This window comes from Oryzias latipes, chromosome 4, assembly GCF_002234675.1.
Source record: "Oryzias latipes chromosome 4, ASM223467v1".
Classification (NCBI taxonomy): Eukaryota; Metazoa; Chordata; class Actinopteri; order Beloniformes; family Adrianichthyidae; genus Oryzias; species Oryzias latipes.
In genome coordinates, this window is record NC_019862.2 from 598,804 (window position 1) to 608,196 (window position 9,393).

Genomic DNA, 9,393 nt, shown 5'->3' on the forward strand with positions numbered 1-9,393 from the left:
GGTGACGTCATCCACCACTGGAATTTTATACATGGTGGCTGCATGGTGGCACAGTGGTTAGCGCTCTAGCCTCTCAGCAAGAAGGCCCCTGGCTCAATTCCCGACTGAGGGACCTAAACCAGAACACCAATGGGGGACCTCTCTGTGTGGAGTTTGCATGTTCTCCCCATGCATGCATGGGTTTCTCCGGGGTCTCCAGGTTCCTTGACATGGTGCCTCTGTCGGCCTCCTCCCCCTCTCCTCTCCGCTTGGCTGCTGATTCTCAACACCTGCGACCACTTACCTCATCACCTCATCCGCCTTCATAAGGAGCCACAGGATCATCAGTCTTCGCCAGTCCGTTGCCCCTGATGGTGCATAGTTGGTCGTCAAGTCAAGCTATTGTTCGTTTTCGCTACGTCAAGCCTGTGACTAAACCTGTCTCTCTCTCTACTCACCCTCAGGAATCCAGTACCACGAGTGGTCGCTCGAATCAGTTCCCAGCCGTTCTCATCAGTCTGTCCTCTCCTGCGGTCCCACCACGAGCCTCTGCCTCATCAAGTGTCTCCACCTTCGTCAACATCGGCCTACGGAGAAATCCACCAGTGACGCCGCTAGCTTCTGTCTTTCAGTTCGGAACCGACATCTGGACCTGCTCACGTTCTGCTCTCTGCTCCTCGTATTAAAACTCTTACCCGCCAACGCTCGCCTCCCGCTGTGTTTCTTCTGGGTTCTAGCATCTGGGTTCGAAAAGTGTTCTGTAGCCATGACAGAACGGACTGGCCATAATCCCAACCCAGCTGACCCAGAAGGACTCAGATTAGCCGTTTCCCAACAAGGCATTATGCTGGGACGTCAAGCGGACGCTCTGTCGCAAATGGCGGCTGCCCAGCAGGATCTCTTTCATCGCCTAGATGGTATGACCCAGACCTTACATGAACTAACCAGCCAGTTTTCCCAGGTTTCGCCTGCCACAGTCCATACTCCTGTCGTCCCAGTTCCTTCCGCTTCCGGAGTGCCGGCCGCAACCGAAAACATCCGACTCCAACCGGAACCTTTCTTCGGGGAGGTGGAAGCCTGCGGAGGATTTTTGCTGCAGTGCCAGTTAATATGTCAACAAGCTCCCCGATTCTACCAGTCCGACCACAGTAAGATCACCCTTGTCATTAATTCTCTACGAAGTAAAGCTCTCCAGTGGGCCCAAGCTTTTCTCTCTGCCAATCCCATCTCTCACCTGTCTTACGAGCGATTCCTCGGCGAATTCCGCCTGATATTCGACCAACCTCGTAAACAGGAAGAGGCTACCCGGCGGCTGCTCGCACTCAAACAGCGGAACCGTGCTGTTAGCGATCACGTCATCGATTTCCGCATTCTAGCGGTTGAAGCTGGCTGGCCCGATCTGGCCCTCAAAGGCGTTTTTTACCAGTCCTTGAATGAACAAATTAAAGACCACCTTTGTTCTCAACCGGAAGCACGATCCTTTGAGGAGTTAGTGTCCGCCGCTCTCCGGTCGGACGTTAGGATACGTGAGCGCCAAAAAGAACGAGGTCATCCGGCTCCACGTCCCCCGACTAAGTCCATCCACGCTCCACCGATCGATCCAGGCCTGTATGCTGCTGAGCGTCCTGTCCCCTCCAAGACTATGGAGGAACCCATGCAGATCGGCCACTCAAGGCTGTCAGAAGAGGAACGGCGCAAAAGACGCGAAGCTGGAGCCTGTTTTTACTGCGGGGCTAAAGGCCATCTAGTCTCAGGATGTCCAGTTCGTTTAAACTTCCCAGCCCCTCGCTAGACGACAGGCCGCGAGGGGAGTTATCTGCCACAGATTCTGGTAAAGAATTCATGTATTTACCTGTCAAGTTATGCCTCGATCGCCAAGTTCATGAACTCAGGGCCCTCGTAGATTCTGGGGCGGAACAGAGCTTAATTGACTTTCGTGTAGTTAACCACTTGTCTATCCCCACAGAGCCCCTAGAAAACCCCATTGAAGCCTCGGGCCTCGGGGGACAACACCTGTCCCGTATTACCCATCGCACCAAGCCCATTCTCCTCGTCACGTCAGGTAACCATAGGGAATCAGTTCAGTTTTACATCACCCAGTCCGCCCATACCCCCATAGTGTTAGGGTTCACCTGGCTCAGATTACATAATCCCCAATTTAACTGGGCTCAGGGATCTGTCACTCAGTGGAGTCCTTATTGCCTTGCAAACTGTTTACTGTCCGCTGTTCCCCGTGTTCCCCCCACAGATACCGAGAGTCCCGCCTCAGTAGATCTGGTTTCCATTCCATCTTGTTATCACGACTTAAAAGCAGTTTTCAGCAAATCTAAGGCTAGCGCTCTTCCCCCGCATAGACCTTACGATTGCGCCATTACTCTCCTTCCTGGCGCTCCTTTACCTAAGGGGCGGCTGTTCAACCTGTCCGGTCCCGAAAGAAGCGCCATGGAACAGTACATCCAGGAAGCGCTCTCGTTAGGTCACATACGACCCTCTTCCTCCCCTGTGGGGGCTGGTTTTTTCTTCGTGGCTAAGAAAGATAAGACACTCAGGCCCTGCATCGACTACCGCGAACTAAATCAGATCACCGTCAAAGATAAATATTCCTTGCCTTTAATCACGTCTGTTTTTGACTCTCTTCAACAAGCCCGTATCTTCACGAAATTAGACCTCCGCAATGCGTACCATCTGGTTCGTATCAAGGAAGGCGACGAATGGAAGACTGCATTTAAAACCCCCTTAGGGCACTATGAATATTTGGTCATGCCCTTTGGCCTCACCAACGCCCCTGCAGTCTTCCAGCGGTTGGTCAACGACGTTCTCCGTGACTTCCTTAATCGCTTCATTTTCGTCTACCTTGATGACATTCTCATCTATTCCCATGATCAGGCCCAGCATGAACATCACGTACGTCTCGTGCTTGAGAGGCTTTTGGAAAACCAACTCTATGTAAAATTCGAGAAATGCGAATTTCATGTTCCAACCGTTCAGTTTCTCGGCTACGTCATCGAGGCAGGTTGCATCCGACCTGACCCCTCTAAAATAGAGGCCGTCGCCAACTGGGCACCTCCAGACACACGGAAAAAACTTCAGCAGTTCTTAGGCTTCGCCAACTTTTATAGGCGATTTATCAGGAATTACAGCAGCATCGCTTCTCCTCTCACACGCCTTACTTCCACTACTCATCCCTTTGCCTGGTCTTCTGAAGCCCAACAAGCCTTCGACAAACTGAAGGACCTTTTCGTATCCGCACCCATCCTCATCCAACCTGACCCATCGCGTCAATTCATTGTCGAGGTGGACGCTTCTGATACCGGTGTGGGTGCCGTCCTCTCCCAAAAAGAGGCCTCAACTGACAAATTAAAACCTTGTGCTTATTTTTCACGAAAACTATCACCAGCAGAAAGAAACTATGATGTCGGCAACCGGGAACTACTTGCCATCAAGCTGGCATTGGAGGAATGGCGTCACTGGTTGGAGGGAGCAGAACAGCCATTCATCGTGTGGACAGACCACAAGAACCTGGCCTATCTCCGCTCAGCCAAACGACTCAACTCCAGGCAAGCTCGTTGGTGTCTTTTTTTTGACCGCTTCAATTTTGTGATCACCTACAGACCCGGATCCCGAAATATCAAGCCTGACGCCCTGTCCCGAAAATACAGTCCATCAGAACGCGCCCCGGCCACCATCCTTCCTTCCACCTGCGTCATCGGAACCCTCACGTGGGACATCGAGAACAAGGTACTCCAAGCCCTGAGAGACAATGATGACCTCCCTCCTGTCCCCAGGGGTACCTTGTTCGTCCCTGCTGATCTCCGGTCCGAGGTCATCACCTGGGGGCATACTTCCCGCTTGGCTTGCCATGGGGGGGTTCACCGGACTCTGAACCTCATCCGCAAAAGGTTCCATTGGCCTGCCATGGAAAAGGACGTGCGGGAGTATGTCGCTGCCTGCTCCACGTGCGCCCGATCAAAATCCTCATCCTCAGCTCCGGCAGGTCTGCTTCATCCTCTCCCCACTCCCAATCGACCCTGGTCCCATCTTGCCATTGATTTCGTCACCGGTCTCCCCCCGTCACACGGTAACACTACTGTCCTCACTGTTATTGATCGTTTTTCGAAAATGGCTCACTTCATTCCCCTTCCTCAACTCCCCACGGCCACTGAAACTGCTGACCTGATGGTCAAACACGTTTTTCGCCACCATGGCATCCCTATGGACATTGTCTCCGACCGTGGCCCTCAATTCACGTCACAAGTGTGGAAGGCTTTCTGCTCGGCCTTGGGGGCCACGGTCAGTCTCTCGTCTGGTTATCATCCCCAGTCAAATGGCCAAGCGGAGAGAGCGAACCAGGAGCTGGAGGCAGCTCTCCGCTGTCTGGCGGCACAGAATGAAAAGGACTGGTCCACCTTCCTGGTATGGATAGAGTACGCCCATAACACTCATCCTTCATCTGCCACCGGGATCTCTCCTTTTGAGGCCGCCCTAGGGTACTCACCACCTCTGTTTCCATCCCAGGAGTTGGATCTGGCAGTGCCTTCCGTCCAACATCACCTCCAGCGTTGTCAACGCGTCTGGACTCAGACGAAGGCCGCTCTCCTCCGCACCAAGGAGAGCAACTGCCGGATCGCCAACCGTCGCAGGGTGGTGGGACCCGACTATCAACCAGGTCAGAGGGTTTGGCTCTCTACTCGCAATATCCCCATTCAGGCATCTTCCAAGAAACTGGCTCCCCGATTCATCGGTCCTTACGTCATAGACAAGCTCATCAACCCTACCTGTGTCCGTCTTCGTTTGCCCAAAGCCCTGAAGGTCCACCCGTCGTTTCACATCTCCCAGATCAAGCCAGTCCAGGACAGTCCTCTGTGCCCGCCGTCCACTTCCCCACCGCCCGCCCGGGTCATCGACGGCGCTCCGGCCTATGACGTCAGCCGGATTTTGGACGTCCGTCGGAGGGGTCGTGGATTCCAGTTCCTGGTCGACTGGGTGGGCTACGGTCCGGAGGAGCGCTCATGGGTTCCCCGCTCGTTTATTTTGGACCCCTCTCTCATTGAGGATTTCTACCGTGCCCACCCTGATCGCCGCCCTTGACCGCCTGGAGGCGGTTGTTGAGGGGGGGGTACTGACATGGTGCCTCTGTCGGCCTCCTCCCCCTCTCCTCTCCGCTTGGCTGCTGATTCTCAACACCTGCGACCACTTACCTCATCACCTCATCCGCCTTCATAAGGAGCCACAGGATCATCAGTCTTCGCCAGTCCGTTGCCCCTGATGGTGCATAGTTGGTCGTCAAGTCAAGCTATTGTTCGTTTTCGCTACGTCAAGCCTGTGACTAAACCTGTCTCTCTCTCTACTCACCCTCAGGAATCCAGTACCACGAGTGGTCGCTCGAATCAGTTCCCAGCCGTTCTCATCAGTCTGTCCTCTCCTGCGGTCCCACCACGAGCCTCTGCCTCATCAAGTGTCTCCACCTTCGTCAACATCGGCCTACGGAGAAATCCACCAGTGACGCCGCTAGCTTCTGTCTTTCAGTTCGGAACCGACATCTGGACCTGCTCACGTTCTGCTCTCTGCTCCTCGTATTAAAACTCTTACCCGCCAACGCTCGCCTCCCGCTGTGTTTCTTCTGGGTTCCAGCATCTGGGTTCGAAAAGTGTTCTGTAGCCATGACATTCCTTCCACATCCAAAAACATGCTTCATAGGTCAATTGGTCAACCTAAATTGTCCCTAGGTATGGCTGTGTAATTGTGGCCCTTTGACAAACTGGCCACCTGTCCAGGATGAACCTTTAATATCTTATGTTATATGTTTCCTTCATATAAATATATTCTGTCAAAATTAAAGAAGTAAGAAATAAAATAAAATTTAAAAGAAAGAAAAAACATTGACATGTCTTTACTCTTGTCATTTTATATAAAAAATAAAATTACATTTTAAATATACAAAAAGATTTTGCTCTCCATACAAATATATCCTGTCAAAGTTACACAAATCCAAAATAGGAATATGCTGCATAATGTGAATCAATATGAATCAAATTTGTGCTTTTCAGCCATCAAATTCTGTTTTTTCTTTGCTCTTGTATCATTTGATCAGAGCTGGACGTCTGGCATCATTTTTTGTCAAAAGGTTGGTTTGTGTTTGGTGTGAGTTTCTGTGATGGAGCTTCTCAGGACGGACTGCAGCAGCTCATCAGTGAGACGTTACCTGTCTGCTGTTTTGTTAGTCTTCATCACTGAGCAGAGCTTCTCACACAGAAATGTGCATGCAAACATACACAAAGTTGGAGCTACATGTACACAGAGCTGGGGCATTTCTGCATAAACTGTTCAGATCCTGCAGTGTCGTACTTTGCCTTCAGTTTGCCAAAACACTGCAGCTCCATCTGAAGTTTCAACATCAACAGCAAACGGGTCCTGAAGCAACTCAAAACTTTTTTGTCCTTCAAATTTACCAAAGTGCCACGCAAACTCAGTGTGCTCAGCTTCTAAAGCAAAGTGCATATTTGATGTTTGTGTCATAATTACATAATTACAGCCACATTTGCTCCTCAAATGAGACACACAAGTTTATCATTAACGTCAGGAAACATTTATTCCGCCTCTAAATGGTTTTAAAAAGGCTGTTTTCAGAATCAACTTTTTCTCTTAGGAGTCTTAGGAGCTAAAGGTGGGGCTAACACCCAGGCCACCACAGTATAAAATAATATCGCGGGGCAGAAAACATTACACAGCGGTCCGGATGTGGCCCATGGGTCTTGACTTGCTTCTGTTTGGTGGACAAAAACACCACTTCTTCCTCTGCCTCATCATGTCCCTCTGCGTTTGCAGACACAATAAGTGTATGGCCAAGATGTCCTTCAGGTTAAAATATAAACACTGGAAACAGTTGCGTCACTTGAAAAGTATTAACACCACTCAGAAGTTAATTCCCATTATCACGGACAGTCGCAAGCAAAACCAGCCAACATTAACATGAACTGGACCACACAATTCTGGGTACGATTGATGGTTGATCGCTGTGAAGTATAGACTGGCCTTTACTACCCTTTACCCGTCAAAATATACACTCCAACACAAACACAGCTACATGCATTTTGCACGGAAGGCTGGACCTCGGACCATCTGTCCCCAACCCATCCCTGGTAAGGGGTATTGGGCCCTTGGTAACGGCGGCCGTGTTCCCTGGGTGCTGGCTACCAGCACCCAGCAGCCCTCTCTCCACGCAGGGAGAGAGATCCCTGAGCTTTATGGCAAGGCCAAGAACCGAGAATCACATCACACCTAAGCCTTGGGGTGTCCGTGTCCCTGTGGTGTGGGTTCTGGTCCTTGCCCCTGAGCGCTGGGCCTCGCCAAATTTCCAACTGTGGGCGAGCCTGGTCGGGCCAAGTTTACAACACTTCTCGTGGACCCCCTCTTCCCCTGGGTGTCCTCCTCCTGGGCGGGGATGGCTGGCCCCTGCCTTGCTCTCTCCTGGACCAATCGTTGGCCGGGTGGGTGGCTGCCTAGAGTGTGGGTTGGGTCTCCCTTGGAGGGTCCTCAATCGTACTTGGGGTTGGGGTGGGGGGATTCCCAGAACTCCTGGGTGGTGATGATGATGCTCGTCTGGGGCTGTGGGCGCTCTTTTGGGGTGGGGTCCCGCGTTAGGCCCTCTCGGCGCGGCGGGGGGGGCTGCTCTCCTGGTTGAGCTGGAGCTTGCACTCTCTGTCCCCCCATGCCTCCCTGCCCTCTGGCTCTGGGGGCCCCGTGGCGGTCCTGCTGGCCCTGGCCTGGGTGGCGGATGTGATCGTCCGGGGGGCGGTTGTTCTCTATCTGCTGCCGTGTGGGTGTTGGGGGGTTCTGGCTGCCGCTGTGGCGGGGGTCTTGGTGTGGGGGTGGCTGGGCACTCTCTCTTCTCTTCTTTTTACATCCCATTATCCACTTTATAAGAACATAAACACTCACTCTGGGAGGTCAGGAGACACGTGATGCTGTAGTATCGCGAGAGCCGACGAGAGGAGTGTGGTGAGTTTACTTGGCGGCGCTTTGTCAAGCATTTGCCAGCCTGGATGACCTGGAGGACCTGGAGGATCTGGAGAATTACATCGACGAGTGTTTCAATACCTGCCTCATGAAGAAATCCAACACCGCCACTCCGTCCACCAAACGCAACCGTCCCGAAGACTCCCCGGGGGCTGTCTCCTCTCCAGGCAGCAACATGAGTGACATCCTGGATTCAATTGATAAAAGGCTCTCCAGCCTTGATTGCCGTTTAAATCTGCTGGAGATCCTCCATAAGGAATTCCAAGGTCTGCGAGAGTCTCTGGAGTTCAGCCAATAGCAGGTGCAGGAGCTCGCAGCGGAGAACCAGGCCCTCAGAGAGACCGTGAAGATCTTGGGCCACGACACCGCCCGTCTCTCTGAGGAAAACCGATCCATCAAGGAAACCCTCCTGGATCTTCAGGCGAGGAGCATGAGGGACAATCTAGTGTTCGCAGGGATTCCAGAAGAGGCAGGAGAAGTCCCGGAGAACATTGTTAAGTCCTTTATAGAGGTCCACCTGAAACTCCCCAAGGAAGAAGTCCAGAAGATCTCCTTCCACAGGGTTCACCGGCTCGGAGGAAAGAGGCCGGACAATCAGCGTCCCCGTCCTATTGTTGCTAAATTTGAACATTATAAACAAAAGATGCAGGTAAAAAGCAGAGGGCGAGAGCTCAAAGACACACATTACAGCGTGAATGATCAGTTTCCAGGCGAGATCCTCCGCCGGCGGAAAATCCTCTTCCCGCTGAGGAGGAAGCACCTGTCTGCTGGAGCCCGTGCTAACACCCTGGCTGTGCTGAAGGCTTTCAGAGGCGCACTGACATCTGCGCTGCCCAGAAGAAACCCGCAAACTTATTTAATTGAATAGGAAATAATCGGATCATCAATAATCCACACCTCTCAGGAAAAGTGTTTTTCTTTCTCTCACATTCATGTTTCTGTTGTTGTTTCGTTGTTTTTGTTTTTTGTTCTTTCTCTTTCCCTCTCTCTTTTCTCTTGTCCCCCCCCCTTCCCATGTTCTCATATGTGAATCAGGTAAAGTCAACGCAACCACGGTGAGTATTTATTTATGCACGGAACGGGCGCGCGCGCATACTAGCGCGCATAAGAGCATGCACACGCGATCCCGCACACACACGTTGATAAACTGCAAAAACCTCACTTAGGCTCACACAGGACGCACGTAACATGCAGCTCACAGCCAAGACACGTTCACCTACAACGCATAGCGCTTGTCAGTGTAGCAGGAACGCACAGCGTGCATGCGCACACGGACGGGCACACGCACTATTTAGCCTTGCACTCTCCCGGTTAGAACAGCTATGAACAGTCTTAACATCGTTAGCTGGAATGTGCGTGGACTTGGTTCTGGGCCAAAGAGATTGAAAGTGTTAAATC

General features: G+C 52.0%; 2 long non-coding RNA genes across 2 annotated transcripts; both read left to right on the forward strand.

Moving 5' to 3' along the window:
• Positions 1-298: 298 nt before the first annotated feature.
• Positions 299-681, forward strand: LOC105353618. Its single transcript, XR_908352.2, has 2 exons — positions 299-353; positions 444-681. It is a non-coding gene; the product is annotated as an uncharacterized LOC105353618 (long non-coding RNA).
• A 4,511-nt stretch (positions 682-5,192) lies between these two features.
• LOC105353622 lies at positions 5,193-5,575 on the forward strand. Its single transcript, XR_908354.2, has 2 exons — positions 5,193-5,247; positions 5,338-5,575. It is a non-coding gene; the product is annotated as an uncharacterized LOC105353622 (long non-coding RNA).
• Positions 5,576-9,393: the final 3,818 nt, after the last annotated feature.